This window comes from Lynx rufus, unplaced genomic scaffold, assembly GCF_022079265.1.
Source record: "Lynx rufus isolate CCGP_SWC_20201006 ecotype Redwood Valley unplaced genomic scaffold, mLynRuf1.p SCAF_11, whole genome shotgun sequence".
In the NCBI taxonomy this organism is placed as follows: domain Eukaryota; kingdom Metazoa; phylum Chordata; class Mammalia; order Carnivora; family Felidae; genus Lynx; species Lynx rufus.
The window spans coordinates 45,112,116-45,118,403 of record NW_025814825.1 but is presented as its reverse complement, the minus strand read 5'-3'; the positions used below and the strand labels follow the sequence as shown (position 1 = coordinate 45,118,403).

Below are 6,288 nucleotides of genomic sequence, written 5' to 3'. Positions count from 1 at the left end.
TTATTCTTAATAGTGTTCTATTAAGCTAGTTCCAGACTGTTTGGTCCCTGGCAGGAATTACTTGATGAAAAGGATGAACCTAGGAGAGTTCTAGCATATCAGCAGTCTAATTGCTTTATAAGTGCTGTAATGCAGTTTCAGGAAGCGATAGAATCCAATGAGCCCTCAAAGTGAAAAGAACTACTGTCTATCCCCTCCCCTTTCCCTCTGATTAAGCTCCTTGACCATGGGTTAGCTGGAGGCTCAGTGTTCACAACAAAACTATCCAAACTTCTATTTCATGTCTTAGTATCTTCCAGACAAAAAATGTGCCCCAAACAGCATGTCTGGTTCTTCTTCGTGATGAATTTCAATGTTTCGTCTTTAGTCTCAAATATCTGCCTGTGTGTGAATCTGTGTTTGATTTTAGAAAGAAAGAAAGAAGAAAGAAAGAAAGAAAGAAAGAAAGAAAGAAAGAAAGAAAGAAAGAAAAGAGAGAAAGAAAAAGTCTTGCACTCACTTCAGCAGATCATATACTAAAATTGGAAGGATACAGAGATACATATGGCCCCTGCACAAGGATGAAACACAAATCCGTGAAATGTTCCATATTCCTCCAGGAGATCAGCACCTTTGGGAACCCCCTTCACTCTCTTTCTGAAAAAGCTGTTCTTAGGAAAAGACATGATAAACTCATTCACTCTTAAAAAAAAAAAAAGTTTATGATCCAAAACTGCCAAATACCATAAAGTGAAATGAAGGATAAGACACCAAGTAGAGCCAAAGCCCACACATCTATCATGGACAGGGGGCAATGATTAAGCACCTTGACATGTTACTTTGAGGATAATCACAACAATCCCTGATAATGAAAGAGCATAGTGTGCAGAGACCTTGAAATCCATTCCTTTTCTCCTTTGTTCAGTCAACCTATGAATCGCCTCTCCTGTCTCAGACACTGTTCTAGGTTCTAGGCTGCAGTGGGATAAATACATTAGCAAGGTCAGTGCTTTCTGGAAGCTTAAAGTGTAACTAGACCAATTGAGGAGGTAGGGGCAATACACGAATGAACGCACAAGAAAATACCAGTGGCCAGAGCTGAGAGGAAACCAAACAGGCTGATGAGATTTGCTCCCCCATCAAAAGCCCATGAAATGGAGCCCCACGCTGAGAGCATGGAGCTTGCTTGTGATTCTCTCTCTCTCTCTCTCTCTCTCTGTCTCTCTCTCTCTCTCTCTCCTTCTCTCTCCCTCTCTCCCCCCACCTCACGTGTGCATGCAGTCTCTCTCTCTCAAAATGAATAAACCTAAAAAAAAAAAAAGAGGCCAGTTATAGGCCTCAATTTACAAGGTTGTTTTGAAGTTTTATTATTTTTTTAAATTTTTTTAACGTTTATTTATTTTTGAGACAGAGAGGGACAGAGCATGAACGGGGGAGGGTCACAGAGAGGGAGACACAGAATCTGAAACAGGCTCCAGGCTCTGAGCTGTCAGCACAGAGCCCCAGGCGGGGCTCGAACTCACCGACCGCAAGATCGTGACCTGAGCTGAAGTCGGCCGCTTCACCGACTGAGCCACCCAGGCACCCCTGTTTTGAAGTTTTAGAAAGATTACTTAATTCATGTAGCATAGGACCTGGCACATAATAGGCAGTGAATACGTCTTAGATATCATTATCATTATGACACGTCCCAAGAAATTCAGCTCATAATAAAATAAGATGGACAGGAAAACAAAACTTGCAAGAAAGCAGCAACTGTTTTGCTCATAGTTTTTAGAACTTTCTTTTGCCAATGGCTGTAGTGAGAGGGAATCTATTCCTAATTACAATATTTTCTTTATATCATTTTATTAAGAAAAAAATGACCTCAGGGGCACATGCGTGGCTCAGTCGCTTAAGTGCCAGACTCTTGGTTTCGGCTCAGGTCATGATCTCACAGTTCATGAGATCGAGCCCCGCATCAGGCTCTGCGCAGACAGATTGGCGCCTACGTGGGATCCTCTCTCTCTGCCCTCTCTCTCTCTCTTTCACTCTCTCTCTCTCAAAATAAATAAGTAAACTTAAAAAAATTACCTCAAACTCATTCATAAGTATTGAAGAAATATTTAAGAAATATTAATTTGTGGAGGAACTTCTGTATTGGCTTGCTTAGGATTGCCATGTAGTCTGTCCAGCTTTGTTTACACTGAATGCATTGCTACAACATCCAGAATTTTGCTTATTTTAACCCGTGCTGTCTCTCCCCACTCCCCGATTTCTAAATACACGGTATCTCTTCCAATTGTGTGGTCAGTGTTTACCAGGCTTGTTATGGCAATTATTTCTGTGTCTATCTGGATTCCTGACCTCAAGGAACACTCGCCAGAGAAATGAAGACAAGCCTCATGGATGTGTGCAAACACCATAGAACGTCGCTTTGTCCCTTCCACAGCATAGGGTTAAATAAATGCTTGACACAGGAATAGTGTTTTCTCTCCAGGGAGTGAACAGAGTGATGAGAAATTATGCCGGAGCTCAAAGGGCCTTTTAGATACCTTCACTATGCCCTTTTATTGATCAAAAGGGATATGAATTGTTTTTCTTCCTTGAGCCCAGGGTCTAGAGAGTTCTCCTGTATTTTACAGTAATATTCCTGACTTGCGAATACAAATGTAGGTTTCTGGTTGGTGACAAGGTAACTCCGTCGAAACTTTAAATCAGCAAGGATTTTTTTTTTCTGAACCATATTGAACGGGGACCTTGAATGGATTTCTCCGTTTCTATGAGCATTAAACCAGGAGAGCATCTTCCATTAGTTAGTTTATTCTACTGATTGCTTGTGGGTGTTGCTAAGAAGCAAGCAGACAAGCTGGCTGAGTGTTTCTTTCTGCTTTGCTTCTTTTGTTCTGTGTCTCCTATTTATTGTATTTGTTTAATGTGATACCTACTAACGATATTGCAGCAAATCAGCTTTGATTGAAAACTCCTGCAGACCCTTATTTGCCTAAGTACAGTCATTTATGTAACATCTTTCCTCAGAAAGGAAGAAAATGAGGGAATGTGTGCTCAGTTAACCCCCAACCTCGGTATCTTTCTGCTTTAACAGTGCAGTTAATAACTGCTGTGGGAGCAAGGTTACGGTGGGGGGAGCAGTTCTATTTGCAGCATCTTCAAAACCCACATTATAATGATCCATTCTACCAGGTCCCTAGGCCTTGAACCTGCCTACCTCCCTGAAAGTGCACAGCCTTTCCACGCTGCAATCCTCAAGGACTGCCAATGGACTACAGATTGGCTTTCTACCCTATTAGCAGTTAGAGAAAAGCCAGGCTTTCTTCTCAGCCTACACACTCCCTACCTCAAGACTCATTTTTAATCAATTACATTTTACCTTAAACTTTGAAATTTTGCAGCTAAACTGCCGTGTAGAGTCAGAAGCTAAGGAAGCAGTTTACATCATGAATGTTAGTCAGAAATCGATGTTCTGTACAGATACCATCAACCCTATTAATATCTACTAGCATCATATAAATCTTAGTTAATGGGTTGTCTAATCTGTATACTTTTGCAGTGTGTTCTAGTCTAAAGTGGTGCCCTGGCAGCATTTTCTCTTGTCGGAGCAACATCAGCCATATAGAACTTTCCAGTCCAGTAGGACAACCCCCCCCCCAAACCTTTATACACAGAGCATGGCCACCACCATCTAAAATGGTTTGGATTAATAGTTTTTTCGTTAAGATCCAATAAACAAGCTTCTAGGTCCACGCAAGCTTCTTACAGCAAAAGCTCAATGTTGCCATTCATCATTGCCACCAGAGAACCAGAAACTCCATTTGTTTTCTCTGCTGCTGACAAATGTAATTTATAGGCTTTAAAGACCTAATTATTTTCTGCAATGCAGGATTAAATCTGAACACTTCTTACTGGTGGGGTGAAAGAGGTAGTAGATATCTTGGAAATCTGGGGCCTCTCAACGCGATGCCTCAGATTCTCAGGTGAGAGGAATTAATGGGGCTAAAATTACAAGTTCAGGCCAATACAAAAGGAGGACAAAAAATATTGTTCTTATACAACCAGTGCCCTGGAAGCATTTACTGCTGGTGCTCATCACAGTCCCCTCATACCTTTTTGGAACATCTGTCCCTTGATGTCCATGTTGCTTTGAATCTTGTCTAGCTCCTTTTCAGGAGGGCTGATTTGCCTGCCATCACAGACAGCTAGAATACCTGGAAGTTTACTTTCTTCTCCCTCCCCAGGCATTCCTTAGCCAATGACTAATTGGTCAGAGGAAATTAAAACCTATTCTCCCTTGCCTTGATGATTCAGAATGAACTCGGTTATAATTCACATCCCAGAGTTCCTCTGCAGGATGACTGGGCCTGCTTCTTTGGCTGAAATAGCTTCCTTGCTTGGTCTCCTTCCCTTTCCTTATCTTTGATTCTCCATTTTGACAGGTCTCTCTGGAGAGCACTTCCTAAAGAAATCACTTGACCATCTACCATAGTCTCAGAACCTGCTTTCGGGCCTCCTCCCCCAAAATACCCACCAGCTAGCCCCATTATGGACAAAGTGCCAGTGAGACACTGAACAGGAATGTTGGAGGAATATTGTCCAAGAAGACAGTCAGCAATGACAATAAGTACTCACAATCTGAGTTGTACCTGATTTAGAGTTTAAAATTGGCCACGGAGAAAGTTGGTTTGGTATGTGAGAGCTTCCTGGAGAAGCCAACTTTTGGTCTCAGGTGGGTCTACATTTCCTGCACCTGGGCTATTATCTAAGAAGTGGGCTGGCTAGCACAGCATTGCTCAAACACAATGTCAGGAACCACCTGATTTCCTAAAACAGCAAGTGTGAGCACATTCCCTGGCCTTGAAGATCTCCTGATCTTTCTTTATCTCCCACCTAGCTAAATTTGATTTCTACATGATCCAGCTTGTGTCCTCTATGCCCCAATCTTTTTTGGCTCTTTGCCCCCAAAATAGTTCCACTTCATTCCAACCTCAGTATCTTTGTTCATAGCTTTTGTCTACGTAAAATGCTCTCAATTTCTGCCAGCCACTAATCCACCATAATTTAATTTTGATCTTCAGATCTCATCTTTAATTCTTCTAGCATATATACATCTCTTCCTTTCTCATTGGCAAAAACTCCTTTGCCAATTTCTTACCCTCCAAGATTGTAAACTTCTTCAAAGTAGAAAACACCTGTCTCTTGTTTTCTTTCCTTTACTGATGAGCATAAGGATGTTAACACCAGTCATGTTTTAAAAGTACAGTTACATCTATAATATTATTTATAAATATATACTAAATGATATAAATACTTGCATTTATATTTGTATAAACTATTTATGCACATAGCAAAAAATCTGGCTTTTATGGAGTTTTCCAGAATTATAATCTGAAGATTATGGGAATTGTCTTCAAGAAATACAGCTTACACTAGGACATAAAGAAGGGCTAGATAGACCTAGGAGATAACCCTGATTCCACTGAATTATCTACTCTTCCACTTTATCCTGAGCCTGATGCCTAAAATCTATCCTTTCTCATGCATAACTTGGGGATAATCACTGTGTTCTTCTGATGTAGTGCTCCTGAGCTGGGTAACACATTGAGCCATCTACATTAATAATGACTCCCTCATGGGGGCCCTTGGGTGGCTCAGTCGGTTAAGCATCTGACTTCAGTTCAGATCATGATCTCACAGTTTGTGAGTTCAAGCCCAGCATCAAGCTCTGTGCTGACAGCTCAGAGCCTGCTTCAGATTCTGTGTCTCCGTCTCTCTCTCCTCTTACCCTGCTCATGCTCTGTCTCTCTCTCCTTCAAAAATAAATAAAACATTAAAAAATTTTGTTTTTAAAAATGACTCCTTTATGTGTTCATCATTCGTGTCCCATATGAAAACCTCACATGACAAGACAACTTACCAAGTGAACAGACTTGACTTTCAGGCACAGCAGTCTTGTCATGTGAGGATTTTCTCCCCCAAAATGTTGCCTACATTCCCAGTGTTATTTAATTGGGAAACACTTTACTTCTGTTTTCTTTTGATTCTTGATTAGCTTCATTTCAGAAAACCAAGTTAGGAATGAGTGTGCTAATTTAAGATGTCAGGCCACTGGGGAATTCATTAGAGACCAAGAAATGGACTCAAATAACATCAAACATTTTTTTTTTAATCTCCTCCACCTCTTAAACTGCAGGAAGTAAAAGTCTAGCTAAATCCTTTTGTAGGTCACTTGAACTTAAACTGCAAGGCTAGAGGGGAAACTTATCAGAAGCATTAATGAGCCGACAATATTTATCTACAAACAAACTGACAGCA

The 6,288-nt window shown here is 40.9% G+C and overlaps 1 non-coding gene across 1 annotated transcript; it reads left to right on the top strand.

Annotated features, from left to right (window-relative positions):
* Window positions 1-491: 491 nt before the first annotated feature.
* LOC124507347 (U6 spliceosomal RNA) lies at window positions 492-595 on the top strand. Its single transcript, XR_006961001.1, has one exon. It is a non-coding gene; the product is annotated as a U6 spliceosomal RNA (small nuclear RNA).
* The last annotated feature ends 5,693 nt before the right edge of the window (window positions 596-6,288 follow it).